The 23,562-nt window shown below is 40.1% G+C and overlaps 1 long non-coding RNA gene across 1 annotated transcript; it reads right to left on the reverse strand.

Annotated features, from left to right (window-relative positions):
• Positions 1-17,053: 17,053 nt before the first annotated feature.
• Positions 17,054-20,910, reverse strand: LOC125017795. Its single transcript, XR_007113884.1, has 2 exons — positions 20,563-20,910; positions 17,054-18,375 (listed from the first exon to the last, which is right to left on the reverse strand). It is a non-coding gene; the product is annotated as an uncharacterized LOC125017795 (long non-coding RNA).
• Between the last annotated feature and the right edge of the window lie 2,652 nt (positions 20,911-23,562).

Raw genomic sequence — 23,562 nt, forward strand, 5'->3', positions numbered from 1 at the left:
TGAGACCACTTTACACTGCAGGTTCAATGGTAAAAGTAGACTAAATTTCAGCTAAAGGGTAAAAAATTGCTTTGAGTATCTACTGACATTTTGGATGTTAAAGCAGCTGAAGTGTCACAAATTCGTAAATCCAGTCGCTTAAATTCTAACCCTTTGTTCCTAGCCAGCCCAAAATGAAACACAAGAGAATGAAACGCACAAAACTGAGAGTCAAATGAGAGTTACATATTTGTAAAAATTAAACAGTGAGAATATGTGAAACCTGTAAAAAATCCCCGGGCACAGTCAAAATGCTAATTCTACAAGGAGGGAAATTAGCAACTGAAGTGTTATTATAAGCGTCCTGTAAGTACATACCAGAACTTTTTTTTATTTTTTTATTTTTTTTGTCATCTGAAGACATTAAAGCAGTGAAATGTGAAAAGACGTGTGACAAAAGCAAATTACTTTTCAAGCCAAAGAATAAAAATGACTTCAAGTGAGATGTGAAAGCAGCTGAAGCGTCAGAGAGGTGTTAAGCTTGGTTTATTCTCCCGCAACCGGTCTTACGCGGAGCATATGCTGTTGGGCTACGCCGGTAAAAGCATTTCTAACTGTGCGCTGGTGTGTCACCATTCTTATTAATATCCTTTGTAACAGATTGTTAATTATGGCACCAGGCGACGTCTAGTCGGCTTTGCTGAGTTTCGCTCTGTTCTTCTCACAGTGGAACTGAGCGGCGGATGTTGGACTTTAGTTTAATAAATGTCGATCAGCCGTTACCTTTACTGAAATCGCTGCAGCGCAGGACGTGTGAGCAGGTGGTATTTAGGAAGCTGAACAAGGGACAAAGCTTTGTGTTTATCCGGCAGCTGCAACACCTGAACAAGACGAGGCTTTTCAGACCAATCACAGCCTTTACGTCTCCGTGATGCATAGTTACGTTTCTGGGTAGAGGTGCACGGCAGATACAGTGTACCTATGTGCGTAAAATTGGCGTATTACTGTAAACTAAGCTTGTTTAGACAGTAATCTCGGGTGCTTTTTTTGTTTGTCTTTTGTTTTTTGCGATGACATAAAAACACATTGCTACCAGTGCCCGAAAGCAGAAAACTTTTGATTAATTACAAATAATACAGAACATTACCCTCATAAATGGATGAAATATCTTAATTGCTTTAATGGTTTAAGTCTCGTCCAGTTTATTATTGAACATGTTAATGTCTTGTCATTCTCAGTACTTCTCCGTATATTATATTATATTATATTATATTATATTATATTATATTATATTATATTATATTATATTATATTATATGAGATTAAATTACATTAGATTTTGATTGATAATATAATATGATTGAAGCTGATTTATTTAAACACCTCACTTGTACGCACTTCTTTTACCTGCAGACCATAATTATGACAGAACGAACCAACTCAACACCAGACTCAGAGCTAATTTTCGTCACCTGAAATGAAATTAAATCATTCTAATAAATTGGTTTAAACCGCAAATTAATGGAGAGTATCCTTACATGCATATGTTATGAAGCAGACTCAAGGCAAGAGTAATAATAATTTGTTCTTGATAGAGACGTCGCGCTTATGGTGATATTTCGAATGAAATCAGATTTGGAACTTCTTTCGCAGGCTTAAATCCAATCTACAAAATGACTGAGAATGCTAATTAAGTGGAGGAATATTGCAATATTAATTTAAGGTTGTGCTTCCCTGATGGGTGGCTGTGCAGGGAAGAAAGTCATCATCAAACATTAAACTGAACATGGAGCAGTTCCTGTACAAGTAAATATTTTTATTTCTTTTTTGTGGAAATGTGAACCTATGGTGTTGTCATAATCATTTAAGATGACAGTTTTTAAAATGGTGCATTTTATTTTAAAAACACACAACAACGCATTGTTCACCTGAAATATGTGCAATGGGATTGTTTCACTTGGACGAGTACATACTCACCATAATACATAATGCCATTTTACATGATATCTTCATTCAAACCTCAGGCACTGCTAAAGAAACATAGGGTCTGTGACAATTTGACAAAGACGTTGCACAATCAGATGAAGTCTCACTCCTTTGCACACTGATTCTTGTCACATTTGTACCTACGACACCTTCCACGTGCAAACAGGAGCGTGAAAATCATCTCCTGACATGAAGCGTCTGTAAAGTATGGCCATAAAAGGACCCACGCGTTCATCACCAGCCTGGGGCCAGAGGAGGGCGACTGGATGTATTTCCATTTTTCATTCTTTATCACATAAGCAATTGTTCATTGCAAGAGAAACAAACGTGTATTCAGCCCATATCTTGGACTGGGGATGACAATCCATTATATAATGAAGAATGATCAGCTGTTACAGTACCAAATTGCAGCAAGCAAAACATATTCTCCACAGTAAATCCTGCGGCTGCTACAGCCGCGTTGAAACTGTGTTACGGTTTGAAGCGAAAACAAAATGAGAGCTTAATATCATTATCTTCTAAAAGCATAGGCTGAACTCCTTCTTCCCTGGGGCTCTCTGACTAAGGAAATTAATTAGCATTCTCATAACACTGGATTGCAATCTAATCTTTATGTGGACCCCTGTAAGGAGAAGACTTCCACGACGCTAGCAGACAGCCGGTTAAAGCAATAAAGCTAGGTAATTCAGCACAAAAAAATTTAAGTGCGGCATCATCAGACCTGTCCATTCCAGTGATTTATCTTTATCCTGATCGCCTTGGCTGCCCCAGTCCAGTCCGGTGCTCTGTTGTGATAGTGACGTTTTAAGGGCTGCGGTTTGATTCAGAAACTGGTCTTAAGAATGATGCTGCTTGGATTTTACAAATGCCAGATTGTAAATTACCGAAACACATGTTCGCAATTAACTTTAAGTGATGAGTAAATAACTTAATGATGCTCTAAGTGTTCAGACAATGTCACTGTATCATGCGATGCAGACTGAAGATAAAGCGGCGTTTTTTATCATCGTTAATGGCAAAGAAACAAAAATCCATCCGTGCATTCGTAGAGCAAGTCACATTACATTAACCTGTTTGTTTTTTTTAATTATCTCTTTTGTATCACAGCCTCTAGTTTATTCCACCTCCCATTCACCAGCATTGCATGTGAGTTGTTATTTTGTATCTGCATTTGGAACTTCATCGGATTTCTTCATTCTACTGATATTCGCCAAGACAGATTTGATATGCCGCGTAATCCTTCAAGCTTTGCCCCGTCCCTCCTCCCAGGGCAGCTAATGCAGCATAATGAATCAGTGGCAGATACTCTCACATGAAGCCTCCGTCAGTGTCGATGGTATGGATGTACAAAACTTGCATAAATAATACAAAACACGCTGTGGGTTTGTATAATACGGGGGCCGCTCGCGCTAAATGTCAGAGGATTTTCGGTGACGTGCACTGAGCTGACTTATTATTCCACGTCGATTGCTCAGAGCAACTGAAATGAATGTGCATCTAAAAATGATGGTTGTGCAAACACAAATGCCAGGATGATAAACCCAACATGAAATCAGTCGGCCTCCGGGCAAGATTAGGTTTAGCCTTCTTTCCTCATTCATAGTCATTCAGCTGGTCATAATTGCCTTGTATTATACACCGAGTGCTTAACGGTTAGTTAGTTTGGTTTTGGCAACGCTGGTATGTTATGTTGTTGTCCTCAAAATAATACCACGGTCCGACAAACTGCGGCACCTTTTTTTTGTTTAAATGTCTACTGAAATATTCGAAATATACTCAATTTTAATAAATACTTACATGGTTCCTGAAGTTGTTTAAAACCTTCCAGTGATTCAGAACTTCAAAGCAGAGCTGTGATGGTGTATTTTCCGCCGCTGAAGTTTGATTCTTGTCTAAATGTCTCGAACCGAACAGGCACCAAACGTCGCCGTGGCGACCCTGCAGGACTCGAGGCAGTGTTTGGCCGGTTTACCCAAGGTTTTTATTTGGCACAGCGGACTGACATTCATCATGACTGTGCCTTCATGATCGGGAGCTGAATGGATCAATACAACCCAATTAGAAACACAGTATCTCTCAGATCAAAGGCTTACTCTGATCTTAGGAATCCAACTACTAGACAATACCTTAATATAGAAGCCTGTTGTTCTAGTGACAGCCGCATCCCATCCTTTGACACTCCTCCGCCGCCACTGACAGAATACCAACGCGATGGTCATTGTTATAGAACTTATGCAATCAATTTCAATCTAAGGCTAGTGGTCAATCACTCCGAAAGCGGACACATGGAGCCTGCAGATGAGCGCGCGGGGAGAGAGGCTTGACAAAACTCCTGAAGTCCAGTGCCTCTCTGCTGTCTGCTGTGCTGCCTCTGAGCAGACTATAGCACAGAGGGTTGTAAACAACACAGCGGGGACAAACATACCAAATCCTGACACTCCTAGGCTCCTCTCTGATTTAATCCTTTGCTATAGCTGTGTATCTGCCAGGAACCATAATGATTTGGACTATTCTGAGCACCTGGAAGATGTTCTGAAAATATATTGAGAGTCAAATTACCTGTGGGAATATGTGAGACACAACACACCTGACGGCTTATGAATACAGATAAGACAAGATGGATGACACCAAAGAAAAAAGATCCAAACTGTGCTGTTGCTAAAATGTCCAAGTTAGCACGCTGATAGCATGTGAGACGGGATAAAGTGGGAAACAGCGTGTGCGCGTGCCATTATGTGAGTAGAGGTGTGTGTGTGTGTGTGTGTGTGTGTGTGTGTGTGTGTGTGTGTGTGTGTGTGTCAGGGGTTTGGGTTTATTTTTGCCACCAAGATCCATGAGACATATTTCAAAAAAACAAAACAACAACACTTCACTGCACTTAAAAAATTATCGATTTTACCCTTAAGCAGCACAGCAGTCGAGGTCAGACTATTGCAGGTATTTCCTGAACTTGATTTGCTTTGGCTTCCTGTAAGCAAACCATCTGAAAATGATTCTTACTGAGAGTCCAACCTACTAAAATATACATAAATCAATGTAAACAAACTGTATACTGCACAGTTTCTGCTTTTACTATTCTAGATATACCCCGTAGAGCTCTAATCTTGGCTGGCATGTTCCCCATGAGCCTTTCACACTGTTGAGGGGTGATCTTGTTCCATTCTTCAATAATTGCTACTTTTAATTCTTATTCTTCTGAATTCTTTGGTTTTGCTTTGAAACAGACCTTTTGATAATTCACATCAGATTTTTAATGGGGCTCATGTTCGGGGATAGAGCTGGCCACTCTGAGACCTGGATACTGTGCTCCTGCAGCCAAGTTCTACTGGCCCTGGATGTGTGGCGAGGGGCAGTATCTTGTTGAAACATCCAGTTTGGACCTCGATGGAGCAGTGCGCGTGCAGAAGGCAGCATGTGGGTTTGGAGAATGGCACAATATTTGGCAGAGTTCAATGTGCCGTGTGAAACGACCAACACCAGCAGCACTCATGCATCCAAAAACCATGATACTGCCTCCACCGTGTTTGACAGTAGGTGCTGTACATGCTGGCCTTTTAGGAGGAGGAAGACAAAGCTGGAAGCTGGACTCATCTGACCACAGAATCTTCTTCCAATGCCTGACTCTCCAGTTGTTGTGTGCTTGAGCCTAACGATGCCAGGTTAACCTCTTTCTCTCATTGATCAGGGGCCTCTTGACAGCCTTGTAGGATGTTAAGCCATGATCTAAAAGTCGACTCAAACAGTGCGGGTGGAAACACTGGACACCAGTTTGGTTTGACCACTGCTGTTGGAGCTCCTGTGATGCCATCCTGATCCTGCACATGCTGATCAGGATGTTGTCATTCCTTGCTGAAGAAACTCTTAGATGCCCAGATCTTGGTTTGTCTTCCAAACCGTTGGTTCCTCTTTATTCCTGCAGAGTGTGTCCAACTGCTGAAGGACTGCATCTGCACGTCCTGCTGATGTGGCCGCACTGTACGATTCCTGGGTGAGAGTCTGTATCTTCAGGCATTTCAAGGTTTCTTGCGTTACGTTCCTTGTTTTAGACATTTTTGTCTCTGAAGAACTTACAAATATACTGGCTTTATATATACACGAGGTATAGCAACAGAAAAATGTGTCATTTAATAAGAAGCAGGGCCTTTATTACTGGATCTCTAATACCAAAATGACCCAATGCTTAAAATCTGTTATGTATTTTTATGGAATCAATCAATTTTAATTTTTTAATGGCTGTTGGCTAAAAGAAATTGCCCTTGAAGACCTAAGAGTGATTCTAAATGCAATACTTCACAAATGCATGGGGTGTTTTTTTTAGGTTGAATCAAAGCACGTTTCTAAATCTGACTAAAAATCCATTCCTGAAATATATTTACATTGTCACCAGAAATACCCACACCATGTTCCCTCAGATGACAGCGTCTCAATTTCCTTTGCCACAAATTTCAGAAAAAAACAACAACAAATCATTGTCTGCTTCTCTGTGTCTCAACGAAAGCTGTATTTCACAGTTGCAGTGGCAGGAGAATTTTCCCCCAAACTGGCAGAAAACACTGCCTGAAAAACACAATCGAAACAAAACTGCTTCAGATCCCTTTTGTGTATACAGCTAGACATGTCTGAGGTGCTCCTAATCCATGTAAATTAATTGTATAGAAATTGTACACATTTAATGTCATATCAACTATAGACTGTCCACAGTCATCTGTTAAACTACATTTGGCCTGGTTCTTTTGACATAGTTCCACATTGCTATCACACTGCTGGCGCATGGTGCAACATCAAAGTACATCCGCCCCCTTCTAGTGTTCAACATCTGTTGAAGTTGGTTTTAACAGTCAAAAAAACAACCCAGTTTGTGCGCTTACACCGTAATAATACCACAATGAACACGTAGAATAGGTATTTAATTGATACATTTCTTAGCCGCATGAAAATGTGCTATCTGACACACCCTGAAAACAAATCAAAAAGCAATGAACAAGTCCAGAGGGGATGTGAATCTTCCTCTGATTAAAGTGAATTTCCATCAAGGAAGTGACACGCTCTGAGAATTCAACACTGCCAGTATGCAAGGGTCCAGGCACCTTGGGGACTCCAAGTCTAATTTGCTTCAAACCTAAAAGGCAGATAATAGTGCTGATCTGACAGCCAGCCAATTCCCAACTCCCCTCACCAAGAATACATTCAATTTCAAACATCAAACTGCTTGCAACAAAAATGAAAAACCCTTTGAATGAATGAAAGTTGGACGCATGTGCGCGTGTGTCGGGGGGCCTTAAGAAATCCTTGATATACTTTACAAGTTTGAAGGACTATTAGCCTCAGTGCTCTGAACTTATGCATGGTCAAAAAATTTGATTGAATTATTCTTCATTCACACTAAAAAAAAAAAAAAGCAATTATTAATTGAAATAATAATAGGCAGATTTTTAGATTTAAGCATTAAATAGCTTGAACATCATGCTGGGGCCATGTGCTGTTGTACATTTTCAAGAGTGTTACATAAAGTTGCATGTGTTAGCAGGATACTGAAGCACTCATACTGAAGAGTGGCATTTATGCGCCGTGTTCTTTTTGCCCTTTTGTCAAAATAACTAATAATAATCGCTCCAATCATCGTTAAAACATTTCACTGTAACTAAATCTCCTGTCTTCCACGATCTTAAATCTTATCATCTGGCACTGTAAATTGAGTTTTGTACCTTCATTGTATTTATGTGAGTTGGTTTATTATACATTGTGTGTACAGTATTGACTTTCAATTATTCTGTATTGGTACATCATGATTTTTAAATGTATTTACTTGTCATGCTTTTGTGTGGACCCCAGGAAGACTAGGTGGTTGCTATGGCACCGGCTAACGAGGATCCTTAATAAAAATCAAATCAAATCACTTGCATTAAGCAACGACAAAGAACCCAGTCTTGATTTGCTATAGATCTCTGTCAAACACCTCAACTATTTTAAATCCATCAATCAGGCATAACATTATGACCACCTTCCTAATATTGTGTGGGTGTCCCTTGTCCCTCCAAAACAGTTGTGACACATCAGAGAATGGACAAGGGCCTTCTGAGGGTGAGGGTACTTACTTGATCAGTTTGGGAACTTTTGAGTTGCTCCTGAACCGTTTCTGTGTGTGTGTCTGTGTCAGGCTGCATCCTGCTGGGAATGGCTGCTGCCATCAAGGAACGTCATTGCTATGAGGTGGAGGTGCCTGGTCTGGTCTAATGTCTAAGTAACATTCACATGAATTCCAGGTCCAAAAGTTTCCCAGTAGAACACTGAATTGTCACAAGATGGTCAATGTTATTTACTTCTCCTGTCGGTGGTCATAATGTTATGCCTGATCGGTGTATATTGTGCAATCTGTAAAGACACAAAGTTCAAGTATGCACCTAATATCCCTTCGGAGATGAATAAAGTAATCTATCTATCTATGTATCTATCTAAAGCAAGAGAGAGGAGCTCACATTTCTTTTCTTTATGGAGCTTTTAATATTCAACGTGTGGTTTAGTATTAAAACTATTTCAGTCAGTCAACTCACAAAGCGCGGAATTTATTTGTGTCAACTCAGTAAGTGCGGTTAATGATTATACACGTTCCGACCTTGTCACTCCCAAGCCAGGGCCAGCACTGATTGGGAAGTAGCAATAATAAACACTTTGTAAGCAATTGCTGCACTCAGACTAAACACAAGCAAATCAGAAGGTTGGATTTAGGATTGCTGCTCGGTCGGGGCGTTGCTCTACTTTTAGGTAGCGGTAAACACTTGCCTGAAGTTTGGCAAATATCTCAGTTTAATTAACAATACGGTAAATAAAGTTAAAGGTCAGTCTATTTCAGTCATGTCCAACCCCAGCTCTGCAAGTTTGTTCTAAATGGAGATAACCATCCGGATAAAAGGTTGGATCATTCCACACTGTAGGTGAAATCAATGCGGGTGCAGCCAATGAGAAAAAATGATGTAGCTCAAGGACAATAAGATAATGCAATTAAAAAGTAAAAGGTACATTAATCGACTTCTATTTGTAGCTGAGACGCCGCATCTGCAAATCGACAGATTTGGAAGTTACAGTGGACTGTAATTGAAATAAATAAGCCAGCCGGTAAACCAGCTAATTAAGGATGCGACCCAATGCATCAGAGCAGAGATTTACATAGTCATGCACAGTACATCCTTTATGAAAATGAGGACACGTGTCATTCGCTGGCCTAACACATATTGTTGTCCTTCCATCTGTAAGCCTCATTTCTTCACTTGCACTGGTGTTTTGGAGGCAGGCAATGGTCGTGGGGGGGGTAGAGGTAGAAGTTTTATTAAAATTTTGGTTCGGTTGTGGTATTTTTATTTTTAAATCTATTGTTGTAATGAATGATAATCAGGTGCAATCATCTGAAAATGGCTCAATGGACATTTAATCTCGGTTTGAACATTTTGTTAAATTTTGCACATCTGCTTTTGAGCGCTGAAGCCAGTTCTGCATCAGTGACCGGTAATCAGTTTTATGGTAATGAGCTAAATTCGCAAAATCCCAAATCCGTTTGTTTCACGTCAAGTTAACCTCTCCGTGCACCTGTTCTTATTAAAGGACTTGTCCCCGCGTGACTCTGCTCAGCCTTTTCTACACGAGACTTGATCTTATTCCGGATTTTCCTCTATAATTTGGGATTTGGTCTGAATTTCATTGTTTTTCCTGAACATGATAAGCTATGGGTGAATGAGTTTAGAATTTCCATGTTAGCGACAGTTTTTTACGTGACTATAGTTCTACCTAAAACCAATATTAATAACACAAAGAAAGCCTCTGGGGGGGACGTGGACTGTAAAATAAAGCAGCCTCAGTTTTAAAGGTGCTTTAAATTTTAATAACCGTAATTTGGGAAGCGCAGCGTGGCAGTTCCTACGGAGGTTAACAAAAAAAAAGTCATCATCATTTTTCATCCTCCATACATTTGGCCATCGTAACCTGAAGTCATCTAAAGACTCACTTGATTTCCATTGGCTTTTTGCTTAGTTACAGTGAGATAATGTGAACTTGCTCAATCCACACTTCATTACCAAAATGACACTGCCCTAGTGGTTACAGCTCATTAATTCAAAGCCTGTATTACTCGCACCGAGATGATGGAGGTTAGTACAGAAGCTCTTTATTTGCAAATAGGCATTCCAAGAGATACAACACCCTTAAGGTACTTTCTATTATTACGTTCGATTGTTACATGTGAACCCACCATAAAATACAATCTGTCTTGTCACACGGAGCTAAACATTATAGATGTACATGGGTTAGATATGCCTGCAATCCACCCACCCATTCATCAATAAGCTCTGCAAGCCTCCTGTTTTCATGTAATCCCACGCACTTCTTCTTTGATTTCCTCTGTTCTCTTACAAAGAGATGCGTGCATAAAGCAATTCAAATCTCTACAGTTGCGTGCCATTATGGGGTGAAGTCCGTCATGAGGGGAGTGCAATATACTGCATTTTCTGGTGTGCTATGAAAAGAACGCAGCATTGTGCCAGAGAGGCAGCAGGCCATGATAAACATTCCTGAAGTCTTCACAGTGTCTGGCCCAATGCAAAGTGATGGCTGTCTCTGGTGGGCAAGCCACTTAAGTCCCTCAGAATTCGGCCTGGCAACATTGCCAAATTCTTGTCAAAAGCGCGCACGACCAATAAATCTCAACCGCACTTTTCGGACTGGAATAATGTAGGATAAAAAAGCAGGGTGGTTTTTGCGTGAACCAGTCTTGCAGCCAATACAAAATGTAGTGGAACAGAGAGCTGTTGCTGAGAGGAAATATTAGTTTATTTCTGACAAATGGAACATCTTTAGCAGCAGTCGGTGATGTGTGTCATCCAGAGTTAGTCCCAGCTGTCTCATTTGACATTGCCTGCAGGAGTACGAGTGTCATGTGTGATTTTCAGACAAGCAGGGTCAAACAGTCAATTCTCTTGACTGAAGTCGGTGACAGATAATTGCTTGCAGCTTTACTTTGCAAACTTTTAGAGGATGGCGCTGAAACATTATGCAAATTCCGACTGAGTAATTAGGAGACATCGTAATCTAATAGTAGCTCAGAGGGGAATCACTTTCGTGATGACAAATTATGTGATTCATTGGCCACAGCGGAACTGTAAACGCATCTTTACCCAGCGACTGAAGTGGAAGGATTATTGCAGACGCTGAATCTTGTCTTCATCAATGTGGATTTACATGTAGAACGCACGACGTCAGTGACAGGTCTTGGTTACACTAGTCGGTTTCTGGTGCTTGGAACATGGCGTGAACCAGTACACATTTAGAAGCACCTGCTGCACTGTACTATATCATTTCACAATTGCTCCATTATGAAGATGTTGCTTAATGGTAGTTGACAAACTGACAGTTAAATTATAAATCACTCAAGTGTTCAGTTTCTCAGCCACGGTACCCGCAACAGCACGTAAGGTGCAGTGTTACAAGACCACTTCTTCCGCACTCTGAGACCGTTTATTAATTAATGAGTCGCCGCTAAGAGGCTCATGTCTTTCTCCTCTCGGTTGGATTCCTTGGAGAAAATCAATGTGTCGTATGAGCTGTCAATGAGCCTCACGCCACAAGGTTTTATGACCTCTGTGTGAAACGCTTCGCACTGAAGCCAGAAAAGCACAAGGAAAATGGCAGGAGATGAGACAACGTCGCTGGACCCCACACATGTGATCCACGGCAAGATCAGAGGGCTTTAAATTATCTTTATGCTGCTCCACGTTTTCATTATAAAACGTGATACAGGATTAAATTACTGCAATCTGCAATTCTTTTATCTTTTTTGTCTGAATATAAAAAAAAATAAATAACGCTTTTATATCTTGCAGTCATGCAGCTGCCGCCGTAGCACACGGTGTACTATCATTTATTTAACATATCAGTGCTGTTGGCCAATAATAATGGTGTAAAAGAGAACAGATAGTAAGCTGAAAAGACACCAGATGTGAGGATGTGTCACTTCAAAACAGACACAGAACAAAATGTGATATATTGGTGCTAATCCTGTGCTACGAAATCTGATGTTTATGTGATAAATAAATATGACTCAGTGTGTGAGGCTGCCACCGTCTCATCGGAGCAGAATGGGCTGTTAGATGTAAGATCACATTTACCATAAAGGGATTTATAGTTTTGATTTGATTTTCACTTATAAGATCATTTTTTTTCTTTGCTTTTGAGAAGGAAATGGATTTCGGTAAAAAAAACATGGTGGCAATACACATTTTAAGCAAAGGTATTCTTTAACTGAAGCTGAATTTCACAGTGATGGCTGTAATCGTGTCGTTTGAACCAGCAGCTAAATTCCCTTTCTCCAAACGTTTCTCTTGGTCTTCAACCAACATGTGGAACAACCTGGCCAAACTACAATCTAGTTTCTCGCTGTCATCGATTACGATGCATATTGTCCGGGCTTTGGCTCTTTCGCAACACCATTCTGCAGGTTAGGCTGCAAAAATACATAGTTGCATTTATTGAAAAATCTAATCTGTACTTGTTCTACAGATTTATCACCCAGCCCTGCTGTTCTCCTTGATCCTCTGGAGAATTTTATGGTGTTTCCTTCACTGTATTAGTTTTACAGCCAACAAATATATGGTTTTGGACTTTTCGCATCTAAGCAAAAAAAAAGAGTTTTCATCTGAAGTTTTCTGTTAAAGCAGCAAACCTTTAATTAATGGCTACTAAGCACTATACGACTTAGTACAGGGGTCTTCAAGGTTTTCCCTGCCACGGGCCCCCAAACTACAGTATTATTATTACTTTGCATACAGTGTTAAGTTATTATCAAAAACTATTTTTTTTTTATTTCAAACATGTACAACAGTAATATACATATATATATATAACAAATGTCTAATCAACCAAAGAGTGCGACCCCCCCTGCAGTACCCCCTGTTGAAGACCTTCGCTTTAGTAGGTTGGCTGTGATAGGAAGACACAGATCAAACTGAGGTATTCTGTCAATAACAATCTCCTCTCGTTGGAAAGGTGAAAAATGTCCCACTTTGAACCATTCACACCATTTAATATTGATGGAATACACGCAGATGTTTCATCACCGTTTGCCCTACGTGGCCCCTTCTATAACCCAGACCCGGGAGACTGTTGTCACTTTAATTGTCATCCAGCCTCGCTAAAGCCATTAAAAAAACATTATGTTCCTCCATACTGAAATTTTGGACATAAAACCCAGACAGCTGCCGCTGCACAGCAGGTGTAAAAAATACATCAAACGATAGCATCATTTAATACTTTGAGGATTGTGTACTTGTTGTAAAGTACACAAATACAGTAAGACACACTGCGTAGCACCACCCGTTCTCTAACAAGCCTGAAAACGAACTCTCAGACGGCAGGACCTGAACGCTGTGGAGCAGTTGGTGCGTCAACATCTGCAGAGCTGAAACCTCTTGCCAGTTCATCTCACTGGCTGACCTACTGGAAATTAGTTGAGCAGATGAAGAGAAAAAAAAAAAAAAAAGATTGGAGAGGTTTCCAAGCCAAAGGGAACTCTGACTCCCTTAGGATGGGAAATGAGAGACAGGTGACAGTAAGGTTGAGGGAAAATAGGCCATAGATTGGTAGCAGTCAAATAGTGTGGTTAAAGACATTTTATGTGATTTTTGCAGAGCAGTGTACACTCACAGCAGTGCACACGGAGCCTTTAGGGCTTATACTTGATGCTCCAGCTTCTCAGCTTCCCCGTGATCATCCCCAAATTGGCCTATATTTTACTGGTGCAGCTTTAAGTTAATTTCGTTAATCAAGGTCCAAACACGTTCCTGCGCAGGATGTTTCTGGGCAACAGCCTCAGTGTTAAACACAAAAGCTGCCCAGTGTCTATGTGTTGACATAGTATATTGTGTAACATTTAAGTGTGGCAGATCTTTTGCTTTGAGAGGTGTAACTCCGAATCGCTATCAAGAATTAACAACTTGGAATTACTGGTACAACTCTGGTATAAATCGCACAGGCCCATCTTGGCTTTGCAAAAGGTGTGTACAGTATATTAAGCAGGCGAGAGATTGGCTCCTAATCTCGAGCCTCGCTTCACAAGCCACAACGTCAGCAAGTGTTCCGAGCACAAAAGATTGTGATGGAGCTCGTTGTGAGAACTCCTCATCAACCTGCTCGGAAAATTAATTGTTTTCCGTGGCTAATTCAAAAGTGCATTAGCATAAATTGACAGCTGCGGCGTGCCATGTGCATACGTAAAGCTGGAGTTCATTCTCCGGTCGGGCGCGATCCCAGAGATGGAGTGGTGGTTAACTGACTGAGGTCAGCTGAAGGAACAGACCCCCCCCCCCGTCAGATTGAATGCCAGCGGTGAAGTGCAGCCTCAGCAGCGTGGCTGACGCGGGCTCTTTTTGTGTCTGTTAGCAGAATTAAACAATCCCCCGAGATGTAACATCAACACACACAAGGTCCCCTCTGAATATTCAATGAGCCCCACGAGTGCTAAGGGGAGCTGACCAGATTCTTCCAAATTCAGTCCCACCCTGAACCATCAAGTTAGTACATCCGCCGTCTTCTCCAGATTCCACTGGCCAATCTATCTTCTGACAACACGACTGCCTCGTATTACTCTGTAGTTACAAGTGGACAAAGTTGGGGCTGGGTAATTACTATCAGGCCGAGAGTCTGTTCAGGCTTCACGTTGATTAAGTGTTTGAGGCCGTCTGCAGTGAGCTGGTCGGGTTATTCAATGCTGATGAAACCAGCTAGACCCCAACCTCCACGAAGAATGACTCACACTCGAACTCATACATCCTCCCTCCCTGTAATCCTTGACAAATTCACAACAATAACTCCACCGGGGAACCCGAATAATTCAAGTGTGCACAAACAGGCTCCCATCAGTTGATCCTCAAGAAATCATAGCGTATTGATTTCTGGGGTGCATCTGATTTAATTTGTTAGCCAAAGAATGAATGGATGCCTTGTTAATTCACATTTTCCCCTCTTATCCAGGATGGGGGCAGCGAGGGCAATGACTGCGCACAATGAAAGGTCAGTCTTGCGTGAGCTCAGGTAGGAAAATACCAGTCGTGGGTTAAGGGGTTAGTAAAAAAAAAAAAAAAAATCATTTCATTCCATAAACGGAGAAACGGAGGAAGAGAGAAAGAGAAGGAGAGAGGCAGGGAAAGACATAGGGGCTGAACTCTGAATACAGATTAGGCAGGTCCACAAGATGAACGCCACAATCAGGCACAAAGGCAGAAAGTCCAACACATCAAGCAAAGAGCACTTCTGCGCTGAGAGGACTGCGTCTTAATTAGAGCTGCGAAGAGACAGCCGTTTATTTCCCCAGGCAACACACAGATAGCTCACAAACAGATATTTACTTGATACCATCTTACAGCAAATGTAATCCAAGTAACACATTGAAACTTTTAATAACCATTCACAGGGTGATCACCGCTCCGATATGGCAAATCAATTCAGATTTTTTCTAAAATTAAACCATTTTTCCATTAGTTTGTTATTGAAATCAGAAATCGTTGAGTTTTTATTTTGTAGTCACTTTAAATAATTCCGCTCATATGACAAGACCGAGCACAGTGATCACTATATTCACCGGGGGCTAACATTTGCTAATTGGCACCAAAACAGAAAGTAGCCGAGGTCGGTGGGAATGACGTAGTTTGCACGAATAAATGATCTACGGCTGTGATAAAAGTGTCTTCGGTTTCATGGCGCTCCACCCTGCAGTTTCTGACATTTCACTTACAAATATTAACCACATCATAGGGGAAAAAGTCAGTTTTAAGGTTGGATGTGTGTAGCGCAGGACCAACTATCAGACATGTCAACCTGAAAAACTGAAATGCATTCACGTAATGTGTTTTATGCATCCATCACGAGCGTTCCTTCCATTTGCATTTAAACGTTCTATATTTGAAGCAAGTAACAGGCCTATATGCACTTTATATTGATCTCCATCACATACATTGCCGCAACAACTTGGGACAAGCCGAGTGCCATCTACCTGACAACCCAAAATCATGCGGCATTGTGTGTCTAATAAAGGCGTACGATTTTCTACACATCAATGTAAATAGGAGCTGCTAGAGCAATCGGCGCAGACTGACAGGTGGAAATGCATCTTGGAGCTCGTGTCCTATGTGGATGCTTCCCATTTATCTTGTCTGTCAAGTAAAGAGGACATGATAATGAAAGGTGAACACTCCAGTGAATGGTACCCGCTGCCAGCCTACCATACAATGCAGAATAATGGAGACTCTGCCTGGAGGTTTGTGTTCAGCAGAGGTGGAACGTTCACTGTCTTTAATGTCTGTTACACATACCTCTGTGACACAAAGGGATTAATGTGAAAGCAAAAAGAAAACATGATTTCTGTTTGTACCATGGGGCAAATCAAAAGATAGTGTGTTGAACCATGTGTATAATTAAAAAACAAAACACAAGTATCATCTTGATTTAGAAAAAAAAGAAAAACTGTCTGGCTTAGCCATTTGGATCAACTTTGTTGTCCTGTATTGCAACTATATTGAAGCCATCGTCAGAATATGTCGAGTTTAAGTGTGTTCCAAGTTTTTATCTGGCTTTATAATATGTTCGACACCTTGGCCACTTACACAGCCATAAACAGACACTTTGAGTGTACGGCTAACTCCCCCTGCTGGCTGAAGGCGTAATTGCATTACTCAACTTAATTCCTCAAGTTAAGAAAAATTAAACATCTCCTCAAAGATCTCCATTTTGTTCAGCTACCATCTGATTAATAATTACCAATGTTAAACAATATTGATTCTTTTTGAATTCTAAATAGAAATATAATATTGAATATCACACAGTCTTATGTATTAAAAATGTTTAAACAATGTCAGGTTGAGGATACTTAAGGAAAAATTGACAAAATTGGCAGTAAACTTCGAGACCTACAATCCTGAGTCCAATAACATGGGGGAAAATGTCACCAAGAATATAAATATGTCGAGGCCCACCAACAAACAAACAAAAAAACATTTTTCCCCAATCAGTTTATCAGCATGTTATGCATTTGATGAGAAATAAAACAAGCAACTCCAGAAGCCAACAGAAATATTTATTTACAAAACTAAACATGTAAAAAAGAGTTAACCGAGTTTTTCCCCACTACAAACTGGTAACTCAGCATAATAGCACATCACACAATGTGGAGATGGCAACATAAAGATGAGAAGTCCAATGTAGAACTGTTGATGGTACCTGCAGACCAATTCCCCATTTCCTCAACAGGCCGGGACAAGTGCAATACCACACATGTGCAGAGCATTGCTACCTCTCCCAACCTGCACAGAAAGGGATCACATCTGATTAAGATTCATTTCAGCTCTATGATCAGTTTTGCATGGATTTGCACAGCAGTACTTTGAAAAGCTGAAAGCAAACCAGCAAAACTGACCAGAGACCCATGTACAGGAGCTACCGCTGCAGTTTTGTTTTTCCCTGAGAAGCAGAAGTCTAGAAGTACTTTAAGTGCTCACACTGCAGTAGAATTTCACGAACTACCTGCACTATAAGCACTTTAATACTACTGAAACCTGTTAGCCACATTAAGAAGGGATGCAGCTGAAACCTGCTTGGACGTCATCCAGCGAAGAAACCATATTCTCAAGGAGGATTTGGATGGAAACACAGGCCACTGTCAGTTTTGCATAGATTTGCACAACTTATTTCTTCTTGCAGCGCAACTATGCAAAACTCACAGGGAACTGTCACAATTAAATGTATATTTAGAAAGAAGCAACATACAAGGCAGATGACAGTCCCAACTTCTTATGCCAGAAGGAGCACTTAGGGCAGTAGGTGCTAGTCTACTTCACTATCTGCACTAGATGCACCTTAGCATAAGCACAAGCGGAAAACATGCTTACATTTAGCCCCATAATCATGTAACACTTTGTCAGAGGAGTTCTTGCGCATAAAACAACTAAATTAACCCTAGAATCAACAAATATTTAATGCACAGCTAAAATACCCCCCCCCCCAATGAAAGTATGCACAGTATCTCACAAGAACCAAGCTTGCTCCGTGCACTGTTACTCTGCTACAAACCAGCGGGATGCCGAGCCTCGCAGCAGGACGACGAGACCCTGAATGTGTATAAACAAGTGCACTTGGATTCGGGACTGGCACAAACCAGCAGTGTTCGTGAATAAGCCAACTTCTTCGGTTTATATCATCAGAAGAGTGCTGAAAGTGCCTTCACTGCAGTAGATTTTAGAAAACTACCTGCACTGTAAGCACTTTGACACTACAGTGACTCAAAACTGTTCGGGTGGCGTATTCCCTTTGCAGACCGAATTAAGTTGCCTTTAAATCTGCAATGAGGCCTGCCCAGGAGACACAGACGTGCACAGAGCCCTGCAAAGATAAATGAGACATAGTATTAAGTGTATGTTGGCAACAATAATTCTCATCGCCTAAACATCACGGTTTAACAATCCATACATGTAAGTGTAGAAAATATTAAGACGTCTAAGAGGAGCATTATCTTTGACAAAACTCACATTAATCAAATTTCCAATTATATATAAACACATGGAGGGTTGACCTTTTGACAAATGTGAATTAGAAAATGTCAGGGATTCATGATCAGGTTAGCAAAGGTTTCAACATACAAATAAAACTATTTTTTCAACCACAATGATCCTCGTAAGACTGTAAGCACCGTCTCCTTGATACAGGTTGTGTCTATGTTACTGTGCTACTTGATGGTTTGCATCCGTTAACCGTACACACAAATCATAGAGTAGTCTTTGGTTTATGAAGCTCTCAACTTATCTGCCTGCAACATGGGCATTTATTTCACCTGTTTCATTTATTCTTCCATACATGACACTTCTCTATCCCCAAATTCAGTTAGTGGACATGAGAATTTCTAAGATTTTTACTTGATATGAGGAGCAGTAAAAATTAAAAGGCTCTTGATGGAATTGTTAATAACAATATTGCACCTGATAAATGACTGGGGTTTAGAACAGCTTATATCATAGGTGTAAAACATGCGTCCCATGGGCCAAACGTGTCATTTTTTGGAGGATGGTTTATTAAATGCAAACATTTTCCTAATTTACTTATTCTTCTATGCACTAAAACTACTGGAGAAAATCTAGAGTTGTCGTTAGGTATAGGCTATTATGCTGCTCTCTTACTGGTCTGGCCTACTTAAGATCATACTAGGCTGTCTGTGCCTTCCCCCCCAAAAAAACTAAAATGAGTTTGACGCCGCTGGTCTATATGATGCATGGGGGCAAAATATTCTACGTTGAATGGGAAACCCGCGTGTGACCCAGGACTGCTGTGAGGATGGCAACACTTGCGCTCCAGCCACATTTCTGCACCCCTCCCCCACACACTAACATGGCGCCCAGGAGTCCACAGTTTTTAACGTTTAATAATCCTGCTTGTGCCCACCGGTGGAAAAAAAAAAAAAACATAGCACAACTACGTTATGTGAGGGGTCGGGGCACATCCTCCGAAACTGTCTGCCCGACGCGTCCACTCAATGATTAGACGCGCCGCGTGTGGTCCGAGCTACTACAAACTTATCTCAGAGTCCAGCACACAACAAGCTGGTGGTAAACGAGCTCCATCAAAACAGAGCGACGCGAGCATGCGCTAGCAGCTAGCCAAACACGCTAACGCATGTAAGCTTTGGGAGAAAATGTCGTTACGGCATAAATGTTTAGACCACACTGTAACGGCTCTATTAAACGACAACACCTGGGCCAACCGCTGAAAGGGCTAGTGAAATGTGCAGGCTAACGCTAGTCTGCTAGGTGCCACCATTGTATTCTCCTATTTTAGCAAAGTTAGCCGCTTCGGCTAGCTCGCACAAGCTAACACATTAAATATTAGTTTGGTGGTTCTCGGGTGCTTGCAGTCATAAACGGCGACGCGTGAGCACTCATAAAATGGACAGTTTAATCTGCGCCAACGGTGTAATTTATTATATATGTAACGTTATATATTTACATATTCGACAACGTGTTAGCTTTAGCAGCTAACACGCCAGCCCGCGGGATAGCAAAGGCGCGCGGCCTGCTGCAACCCCATGTGCTGCTGCTTTGTTCTGGAGGCACTTTTTGAATTTAAACCACTGCGCAGAAATAAGACCGAAAACTTAAAACCACGTCGACATATGAACGACAACATGGACACGCGCGTCTTTAACTCGCAGCCACTATCAAAGCGTGTAACGCGTGATTTTTCACGAGTCAGGCTCACTTCCCCGAAGAGCCGAGTAGAGGTGCAGCAGCAACACATGCTTTTCAAATCTCCCTCATTCTCCAACCATGGAGGAGAGGTTGCCATGCGCCCTTACAACATTGTTTTCAAATGCGGAAACTGACGATTAAAATGGTTTTCCCCTCGGTGTAACCGTTAAAGTGTGCTCCGGCGTCGCGCACGATGCCGAGCGGTACACTTTCCTGGCGTTTACCGCATCTCCCGAAAAGGCTAACAACAGGTTTCTTGCCAATAACACGCGCGTTATAAGACACTAGCTTCTAAAAAATCCACCATCTTCACTCACTTGTTCAGACTTACCGTATTCTCACAGTTTCTGGGATAGCTGCAAAACTGAGGAAAGAAAACACACTTCACGAGTAGAATAAGAGCTAAGACGCGGAATCAAAAAAGTGCACAACCATGTGCTACTATTATGATTTGCTACGAGTTTGGGTATCGTAGTAAGATTGCGAAAGTGGCGCGAGTAGAGTCTGGGTTTAACCATGTGGTGAATGAAGGGCGGCTCCCAGTCAGCGTAGCTCAACCTCAACTCCTTCATTAGCATAAATCAGCTACTTCCTCTCCAAGTGCGGTACTGAAGTTCCACCACTTTATAGATACTATTGATAAACATGCAGAGGTATTGAAATACTCTTAAAAATTCTATTAAAGACGAGACAGAGTGGACGCCAGTAAAGTTTATATAACACAATTTTGGTTGTGTTTACATGTGTAATACCGTTCTACAAATAATAAATGCATCCATTCTTTCGTTTTAACGAAAAATAAATTTCATAAATATACATTTTAGTATTAATTTACGTCACTGTATTTGTGTTTACCGAATTAAGACTTTTTGTAATTACAGATATATTTCATTTTGCGCGATATTGTCTAATAGATGTTTTAATTTAGTGGGTTAATTGATTGTAAAAATGGTCAGAGTCAGAGTTGAACGAGACTAACAAATAAAAACTAATTTGAGTTTACTATTTGGATTATAACTATCAAAAAAAAATATTGAAGTCATTCTGTCTAAAGATAAAATGAAGATCACAGTTATTGTAAAAGGTTACTTTCATGCAAAAGAAAATGAATGCTAAATGTGTTGCCTTCAATACAAAATTATTTGATGAATTATTATGCTGTGTGATCCTGTAATACTCCGTTCATTGCAGCATATCATGTTAATAAAATATCACACACATGACATACAAGATTTTAACATTTCACAGAAAGCTACAACTTCTTTAAATACATATATGTCTTAATTGTTAGGGTATGATCATTTCTATGGTATGTGTGATATTGTTTTGCAGTTTGTATCAACATTTTATAACAAAATTCTTCTACAGTGTAGCATCAAATAAAACTGAAATGTTTTCCTATGTTGAGAGCACACATAACTCCAGTTTATTAAAAAAAAGAAATAATAATCTATCATGTTAGTGAACTAAATGTAATACATTCATTAATGTAGTAAATTCACACTTACTGCCACCTTCGTGGTTTAAAGTGTCTGTGTCATAGGCTCTTCACACTGAAAGGCCATGCAGAGTGTTCCCAGCAGAAATGAGGGGATTGCCATAGGTCAGCAAGTTCACCTTTCACCCCTTGATTCAGTCATGGGTGAAATCGCACAATGGAGCCACAGAATTTGAAGTTGCCTTCCTGCTCACACAGAAGCTAAATGCAAATGGAGAATTAAAATGTGAAAAGAGGCAAAGAAAATATGTTAAATACCCATGTGTCTTGTTTAACTTTCATTATATTTGGCAACTTTAGATGAAACTGTAAATACACATGTATGCAATGCTGTTCCAAGGAGTTAAAATTCCTGCATCAAATGTGACCTCTTTCTACAACATTTTACAAGGATTGCTGGAGACAGTGTGTGGAGGAGACCAAGAACCAGGAATGTTTATTTTTATGCATAAAGTAAAAACAGGAAAGATGAACAAACTGAAACAAAAAAACAAAAAGTAATTCAATACACAAATTGAGATGAAAAAAAAAACATACATACATACATTTAAAACAAAAAAAAAAGCAGCTGTAATGTATAGTGTTGTTTCATGGTTCATTTCACTATTAGCATTTTTGTACACTAGGAAGGTAAACAACACATGGTAAATTTGTTTAAAAAAATGTAAAGAGAATATGTAACAAAGAGATAAGTGTGTGTGTATATGTTCCAGTATTAAATCATATTTTACATCTGATCTATCCAAAGTATTAATCCGTTTCATTAATCCCAATTGCTCTAATATAAAGGAGCCTTCTTCAGTCTTGAATATCAAGAAGCTAAATATAGTTATTTGGCGAGATTTCTTATCCCATTTTTCATTTTAAAACAAAGTTAACTGTTGCTCAGATTTAAGAAGAGATTATTGCTTGTTCCTACTCCTACAAAAAGTTATGAAACAGATAAATACTGGCTTCACAGAGATTAAACAGGCCTCAGCTATTGCTTCCCATTTACGTTTTATCAACACACGCAGAGTAAGATGGTAGATTACGATTTTCGTGCAAATACCAAAAAGCACATGCCCACTGATTACAAAAGTATTAAGGCATGCAAAAAACCCAATACAAAACAAGAACAACAACAACAAAAAAAATTAAAAGCATTCGACCAAATTGAAATGGGACAAATAGAGAATAGTTTGATGAATAATTAGGTCCTCAGAACTCCTTACCTTCTAAACCATAGCTTTCTTAATTGAAACATGGTCTCAACCCACTTATTCACTTAATACACAATTTTCTCTGACAACTATTTTCTCTTTTCACATCAACAAGAAGCAATGATACTTGTTGAGGTAAGAATATTAATGATGACTAATATTAATGATGAATCAGGTGTCCAAATGTGACAGCTAACAGTTTTAAGCACTCTGAATCTGATGCATCTAAATAGAATTTCACTAGTATAATTTTTTCTTCACTCAACTCTGTAATAAAGCTTACATGTGCTCTCCTCTAATGGTGAGGATCTGCAACTTACCTCTTTACTGTTTGCTTAATCAGTACCTCAGTTGCAATCATGTTCAAACAGAAAAGATAAAAAATTGCACCTTTCGTACCAATAAATATAAAATTATACACAAAACATTTATCCTGTGTGAAAATGTCCCGTGTTTAGTTGAAACACTGACTAACAGTATTTTCCAGGTGTAAAAGGGTAAACGACAAAGAAAAATCAAGAAAAAAAGAACACATGTAGTATAAACAGACTACTCTCTTTTGTTAGTTAAGAGTTGTATCTTTTTATTTTTGTTTTGTTTATGTTGCAAACATGTAGTCATGTAGTTTATT

Source organism: Mugil cephalus, chromosome 12 (genome assembly GCF_022458985.1).
Source record: "Mugil cephalus isolate CIBA_MC_2020 chromosome 12, CIBA_Mcephalus_1.1, whole genome shotgun sequence".
Lineage (NCBI taxonomy): Eukaryota > Metazoa > Chordata > Actinopteri > Mugiliformes > Mugilidae > Mugil > Mugil cephalus.